The sequence below is a fragment of the Daucus carota genome, chromosome 2 (assembly GCF_001625215.2).
Source record: "Daucus carota subsp. sativus chromosome 2, DH1 v3.0, whole genome shotgun sequence".
NCBI classification, from domain to species: Eukaryota; Viridiplantae; Streptophyta; class Magnoliopsida; order Apiales; family Apiaceae; genus Daucus; species Daucus carota.
Genome location: NC_030382.2, coordinates 3573082 through 3582002, shown reverse-complemented (window position 1 = coordinate 3582002; position 8921 = coordinate 3573082).

The following is an 8921-nucleotide window of genomic DNA, read 5'->3' as shown; positions in this document are numbered from 1 at the left end:
GAGGAAAGCTTTAAAAGTTGAGTCAAATATTTATGGTGAAATTGATGACTCTAAAATTCAAGAAATGAGTGCTATGCTAGTTAAGGGCTTCAATAAAATGAAGTTGAGAAGAGCTCAAACCCAAGGCAACTTCCAAAAGAGGTCTTTGGATGCTCACAAGCAAAGGTACTAGAAGAAAAACAGTAGTGATGAAAAGAGGGGTAATATAAATTATTCCAAGGAGAAAAGCAGGTATTTCTTCTAGCATGAATAAGGTGGATTCATTATAAAGAGTAAAAAGTGAATTATACTCTCACCTCTACTATAATGACCATGTAACACTTGCTTCATCACCTACTAATAAGGTACCTAACACCATCTTTAATTTTATGCAAATAATATCTTTCAGTTAAATCTTAACTAAAGATTATTACGGCCAAGTATTTAATCCAACAAACCTCATTAGTTTGTGCATTGCTGACAAGAAAGTCAAAGTTTTTCTTATTGCCCAAATGAATCTGCAATACACACAATACAAAATATTTTAGTCCAGATTTACCAGATATCGGGAATAAAGAAAAAAGAATTGGAAATTTGTTAGGTATTGGTGTCACATGCAAATAATGAAGGTTACAAATTGTTATTATCGGCTCGTAAAGTTCAAGCCTCAAGAGACTAGATCCTATATTATTAGAATGTTAGGTGATCAGTTGGCCATACATCATTGTTTGCTGCAAGAAGAGACGCAGTATGAAAATGACAAATACAAAATCTTTGAAATGCTGCATTAATTCATAAGAAAAGGATAAATACACTTGATGAGTTTTAAAAAATAACTAATGATCATTACATATATAAAGGTAGTCAATTAATTCATATATGAAGCATATAACTAATCACAAATAATATTGGAAGAGGCATTGGAAAACATATCAATGGGGGCTTTGTAGGGAATGAATCATTGCTTTCAAGAATGAAATGAAGATCTCTTCATTGTACATAGTGGATCTTCTCTCTCCCCTCACTCCCGGTATAGGTGTTATGGTACAGAGGCTCATTAAAAAATGGTTTTTCATTTAGTACTAAAACTTGTATGGACATCAAAACCTGTGCTACTTGAGCCTCTTTGGCAACCAATTCTCATTCGAACAACCTATCGAGGAGTTTAGAAGGCTGAGGCAGACTCTTCAACAGCCGTACTAGTTTGGATTATTTAAAGCACTCTAGAGTGGTAATGAATCTCTTGAATGAAAAACTTTGACACAACAATCGTTAGTAGTGCCACATTTAAAAATAGTCAATAAATTAAATTCATAATAACAAATGAAATGCTTACGGGTGGTACAACAGGATATTTTGGGGTGAAGCGAACATCAAAGACACATAACCCATCGTGGTACCGCGGGTTGGTGCAAGTCCAACCATGACAACTTGCAAAAGCTCCATCCAACTCTCGGACAATGGAACATATATCGTATATATTGAGAAATAGTGTAAGAACTCACATAGTAAGTTTCTATGCAAAAATCTCCTTTCCTTATTAATAATCTTTGTCGAAGCATGTGTAGGCTACAGAGAGAATAATTCTATAAATTAGGGCACAATAAGTAGTAATCCTGCATACTAAAACAACAGTAATAATGATCCCAGAAATAATCAATAATATTAAATGTCTTAAAGTTTTGATAATTTTCATAACAACAATTTATTTATAATTATTTCTAGATTTTTTACATAATTTATCATTACTACTTTAAAATTACGATAATCGATCTACGACCATCGGTGTTCTAAAGATCTTCCATTAATCATTAAAAAAATATTTTACCACTCCTATTTATCAAAAATTCTCCCCTAAATCAGAGTAAATCCTGATAGGTCAATCGATTATTTGTTGAAATTTTCGATTTCTGCAACCATAACCGAAACTACGAGACGTATATTAATCGTTCAAGAAGCCACGAGACATAATTATGGCGGTTGAATAACATAAAAGTGTTGATAAAAAAGAACATATAGTTCACAATTGATATATATATATATACCTGATGCTTGAGCAAATATTTAGAGTGCCATATAGTAATAGAAAGGAAGTAAATGCTTCTTGTCATCCTTGATAAAAACTCTCAAGCATGGTCTTTCTCCACAATTTTCTTCATTATTTAAAGGACCAGAATTTTCTTCATTATTTGAAGGAAGAATTAACAATGTTCTTTTCTCTCTTTGAAACATCTAATCATTCTCCACTCAATTTGTATGGATTCATATACACATGATTTAGCAGTAACCTGATTGATTGATGCCCTAACCTAATTGAGGAGGCGCCCCCTAACCTCAGCTATAGATGTGTGTAATTGTAAATTCTAATTTAATATACAAGTTAGGTGCAAGTGAAGGACATGGGCCTCCTAATGGGCTCTAACTAGAAAAGTAATGGGCTTTAAAGAGAAAGGTATATGACTGGGCTAGTTTAGAATAAAATTAAAAAAGACAAGTAAGTATTAATCTCAACAGCCTAAAAACTTTTTTAGTTATGGACAATTTGTCAAATATTCTTTTCTAGAATTTTTTGAATATTTAAAAATATTATTCTTAGAAAACCAATCAAGAAAACATATTTCATAGATATTAATAGAGCAAATTTTTTTTATATGACAATTTATATTTATAATTATATCAACATAGAGGGCAATATTCATTAACAAATAGTTTTGTTTGACATTATTTATCTAATTTAACATTTTTTAGATATTAAGACAACACAGTTGGATTTGTTTAATTACTGATCGATTTATTTTTATAATAGATCTATACGCCATTTTACTGTTTCATATAAAAATGTTTGATTCTTCTGTAGAAATACCAAAATATTATATTTTTAATATTGATTTCCTAGTTTTTCATAATTAAAATATTTATCAAATCACCGTTTCATACCAATACTACCATGATATTATAAAAACATTACTTTCATGAATTGCTTGTACATTTATCAATCAATAAAATGTTTTCTATTTTTCAACCAATAACATTACCAAAACATCAACTTAGCCACCTAAAAAAATCAAAATGGGTAGAAAATTCATCAACTTCGGCACTTAAAAAAATCCAACCAAAATTTGTATAAAATTAGTAAATTATGAAAAAAATATTCCGGAGTGGGAATGGGTCCTATGTCATCATACACACTAATTATAAACTTTAAAAATGTCAAAAAAAATAAACTGATATGTGGTAAGGAATACATATTCAGGTTCAACTACTACGAAAATAGTTATCTACACTTCCAGCTTTCAACTTGGTTCTTGAGATTTCAGCTCCTCTTCACAGTACAAGTATGAAACCCTAAACCCTCATCAAGTTTATGAAACCCTCCTGTAATTTGGGATTTTTTGAGTTTTACACAAATTTGGGTTTATATATTAAGCTATATTATGCTGGATTATGCACTGAGTTTCATATTATCTGGGTTTCAATTTCTGGATTTTTAGTTCATATATTATTTGGGGGTTTCATATTTATTTGGATGCACTGATCGAGTTTGTGGGTTTCATATTTGTTTATATGCACTGAGTTTGTACGAGTATGTATGAGTGTGTATTAGTTGATATGTATGTTTGGATTATGTACCATTTAGGGTTTCAAGGTTTGGATTATGTTCTATGAATTTTGAGTCATTAGTTTGTGTATGATACTTTATTTGTTGATTTTGGGGAGGATGTTGAGCAAGATAACATGGTAGTTCTTGAGGATGATGAGGGTGGGTATGAAAAAAAAGAAGATAAAGGTGGGGTAATGACTGGTGATGCGTCTCAGAGTCATGTAGCCAAATTGGTTGTTGGATTATTGAGCAACATTATTGCGATAGGAAAGATCGATGAAGTCCCTGCCGTTGAAGGACATGAGCAGACGATTTATGGAGTCAGACGTGGAGGGGAGATTTCTGTCTACTCCAAAAGTTAGAAGGGTATTTTTAATTTTTTTAGCATCTTCACTAATCTAGCAGGTGTCTATTAAATATATATATATATATATATATATACATATATATTTAATTTGACTATTTTCATGTCCTCTTTTTTAGATAGCCAAGAAAGTTCAGGGCAAGAAAACAAAGAAATCTTTTTAAATGCAGATGTTGAACCTCAGCTTGTAGTTCAGATGGGTGAAAATTTTCCGTCAGCATTGAAACGCTTGTGGACATGGGCAAAAGATGTCTTGACTGATGGCCGAACAGTTTCATTCGAGTCAAGCAAAGAAGCATGTGGCTTTACAACGAAGCAAGTTGTTTACATATAAAATATACATGAAATTTGCCCTGTAGGGGAAATGGCAGGGTCAATTAGTTCAAATTTAACCAAATATTTCTTTTTCTCATAGAATAGTGGTGGAATTAATATAAGAATCTTTGCTCACTGCTGCTTAATTATATGTATAGCTTCTTAAATGATCATTTCATAAAGAACAAGATGACGAGCATGATAAGCTTTGTAGATCCAAGCACAATTGGTGCCATTGGATGTGCTAATGCAAAGAGGTAGCGTGCACCGGCTACACGATTCATGGATGCTACGAAGGGTCAATACTTTATCATGCCTTATAATGCTGTGCGAGTATTTATATAATTGCTAGCTACAGTATATAACTTCCAAATTCTAAATGCAATGGTTGAAATATTGCTGTCAAATCTTATAATATTTCTTTCCATTTAAATGTTGATTTTTTACTGAAATTCATGTTTCCGTATATAGGAACCTTGACAATTGTCAATCCCAAAGCTGAAACAGTCTACTATATGGACCCACTTAAACGTTGAATTGCAAATGGGGAATGGGTAGATATTGTCGACAAGTAAGAATAACTTCCGTAGTTTGTGTGTTAAGTATTGTCCCTTTGTGATCGACCGTACTTTGCAATGCTATATTAATTTGGTGTATCTTATTTTCTTTACAGTGACATTAAATTGTATATGGGAAAATATGGTAGTACTAATGCATACTTCTAGTTATTTAATTTTACTTTCTTTAATTTGGATTTTCTCACTGATTCTGTATTTAATCATACACTCGTAAAACCATTGACTTACAAAAATTATTATATTTTCAACTGGCGGCGTAGGTTGAACATAGTTTATAGTGAAGATCATATTAATGAGGTCCGGACTAATCTTGCCAAATACTTTATGAAACGTCATGCAAGTTAGGTTCTACCGTGGCCATTTCTTTTGAACTAGTTATAAATTAAGCTTGTAATGTTGAATGTTAGGTATTTTGCTCATCATACTTGTAGTTTGATGATGATGATGTTTGGTTTGTGGTTGATGAACTTAGGCTAGACGTTGGTTGTTTAGTTTCAGGATTAGTGCTTGGTCGGATTATCTCGATTACTGCTAGGTCGGTTTTCCTGTTTTGATGTTTGGATTATGGATTGTGGTTGGTTTATATATATGTTTAAGAAGTTGGTTTACATGTTTTGATGCTTGAGCACATGTGGTTTATAGCAATTGTGAAATTTATATACAAAAAGTTTACATATTAACAGATAATGGGTTTGGAAATAAAAAACAACCATTGTGCCCACAACAATCTAATAAATAAAAAACAACCATTGTGCCCACAACAATCTAATAACCGGTAAAATACTTAAAACTTATTGCTCCATCAACATTCCAAAAACTAGGAAATATAACAAAGACTTGTCTCAAAAGCTAAACAACTATGATGGATAACCCAAACATTTTTTTGAACAACTCTCAGATAACTGGATAAAATGATGAAAAGAAGTGGTTACTTGAAGGACCTCTCACAATGGTACTTGCTCCAACTGTTGTTCAGCTATAACAAAGCTTTGTTTTACAAAGTAGTTGTTGTCATGCTTTGACAGCACGGGGAAAGAAGTTACTATTGTTTACAGAAATATAAAAGAAAATAGACAGCTTTGGTTGACACTAATAAAATGTTGTGTGTAAGTTAGAAAACTATTGTTTCAAAACCTCTTGCATAAATGTTCTTGCCTTAAACTGTCGTCTACAAAAAGCTACTACAAGGCATCTTTTTTCAGACGTGTTGTTTCCATGCTTTCCGACCACAGGGAAGTCGATGTAACGTTGTTTAACAGAAAAATATAAAAAAAAATAGAATGCTTTACTTGACATGTATACCCCATTGTTTGTCACCTAAAACCGTTGTATTATATGTCTTTTAACAATTGTCCTTTATAAGACAATGTTGTTCATAAGTAAGTTTAACAAATAACAGGAAACTATTGTGCTATATTGTTTTAACAATGGTTAAACCAGACTTTTTTGATATAAATGAGAGGGCGGTCCTATAGTCAACGGGAAATTTCAGAGACATCGGTGACAAATAGTTGTGGGAACCTGTTTTCCTTGTAGTGATAATTATAAACAATGGGAAAACTAGGATTTAAAACACAACATTAATACCTGTTTTTGGGCTCCCAGCCATATAACATAACGAATTTTAAACCTCAATCTATCGATTCAGTACTTAATAAACTCAAAGAAATAAATAAACACATGAATATTACTTGACATGTATTCCCCGATGTAACGTTGTTTAACAGAAAAATATAAAAAAAAATAGAATGCCTTACTTGACATGTATACCCCGATTTTTGTCACCTAAAAATGGTTGTATTATATTTCTTTTAACAATTGTCCTTTATAAGACAATGTTGTTCATAAGTAAGTTTAACAAGTAACACGAAACTATTGTGCTATATTGTTCTAACAATGGTTAAACCGGACTTGTTTGATATAAATGAGAGGGCGGTTTGATAATCAACGGGAAATTTCAGAAATATCGGTAACAAATAGTTGTGGGAACCTCTTTTCCTTGTAGTGATAACTATAAAAAATCACTATTGAGAAAACTAGAATTTAAAACACAGCATTAATACCTGTTTTCGGGCTCCCAGCCATATAACATTAATCATTAATCATTAAAAAAATATTTTACCACTCCTATTTATCAAAAATTCTCCCCTAAATCACAGTAAATCCTGATAGGTCAATCGATTATTTGTTGAAATTTTCGATTTCTGCAACCATAACCGAAACTACGAGACGTATATTAATCGTTCAAGAAGCCACGAGACATAATTATGGCGGTTGAATAACATAAAAGTGTTGATAAAAAAGAACATATAGTTCACAATTGATATATATATATACCTGATGCTTGAGCAAATATTTAGAGTGCCATATAGTAATAGAAAGGAAGTAAATGCTTCTTGTCATCCTTGATAAAAACTCCCAAGCATGGTCTTTCTCCACAATTTTCTTCATTATTTGAAGGACCAGAATTTTCTTCATTATTTGAAGGAAGAATTAACAATGTTCTTTGCTCTCTTTGAAACATCTAATCATTCTCCACTCAATTTGTATGGATTCATATACACATGATTTAGCAGTAACCTGATTGATTGATGCCCTAACCTAATTGAGGAGGCGCCCCCTAACCTCAGCTATAGATGTGTGTAATTGTAAATTCTAATTTAATATACAAGTTAGGTGCAAGTGAAGGACACGGGCCTCCTAATGGGCTCTAACTAGAAAAGTAATGGGCTTTAAAGAGAAAGGTATATGACTGGGCTAGTTTAGAATAAAATTATGAAAACAAAAATATCATCATTGATTAAAAAAGATAAGTAAGTATTAATCTCAACAGCCTAAAAGCTTTTTTAGTTATGGATAATTTGTCAAATATTCTTTTCTAGAATTTTTTGAATATTTAAAAATATTATTCTTAGAAAACCAATCAAGAAAACATATTTCATAGATATTAATAGAGCAAATTTGTTTTCCATTTTTTTATATGACAATTTATATTTATAATTATATCAACATAGAGGGCAATATTCATTAACAAATAATTTTGTTTGACATTATTTATCTAATTTAACATTTTTTAGATATTAAGACAACACAGTTGGATTTGTTTAATTACTGATCGATTTATTTTTATAATAGATCTATACGCCATTTTACTGCTTCATATAAAAATGTTTGATTCTTCTGTAGAAATACCAAAATATTATATTTTTAATATTGATTTCCTAGTTTTTCATAATTAAAATATTTATCAAATCACCGTTTCATACCAATACTACCATGATATTATAAAAACATTACTTTCATGAATTGCTTGTACATTTATCAATCAATAAAATGTTTTCTATTTTTCAACCAATAACATTACCAAAACATCAACTTAGCCACCTAAAAAAATCAAAATGGGTAGAAAATTCATCAACTTCGGCACTTAAAAAAATCCAACCAAAATTTGTATAAAATTAGTAAATTATGAAAAAAATATTCCGGAGTGGGAATGGGTCCTATGTCATCATACACACTAATTATAAACTTTAAAAATGTCAAAAAAAATAAACTGATATGTGGTAAGGAATACATATTCAGGTTCAACTACTACGAAAATAGTTATCTACACTTCCAGCTTTCAACTTGGTTCTTGAGATTTCAGCTCCTCTTCACAGTACAAGTATGAAACCCTAAACCCTCATCAAGTTTATGAAACCCTCCTGTAATTTGGGATTTTTTGAGTTTTACACAAATTTGGGTTTATATATTAAGCTATATTATGCTGGATTATGCACTGAGTTTCATATTATCTGGGTTTCAATTTCTGGATTTTTAGTTCATATATTATTTGGGGGTTTCATATTTATTTGGATGCACTGATCGAGTTTGTGGGTTTCATATTTGTTTATATGCACTGAGTTTGTACGAGTATGTATGAGTGTGTATTAGTTGATATGTATGTTTGGATTATGTACCATTTAGGGTTTCAAGGTTTGGATTATGTTCTATGAATTTTGAGTCATTAGTTTGTGTATGATACTTTATTTGTTGATTTTGGGGAGGATGTTGAGCAAGATAACATGGTAGTTCTTGAGGATGA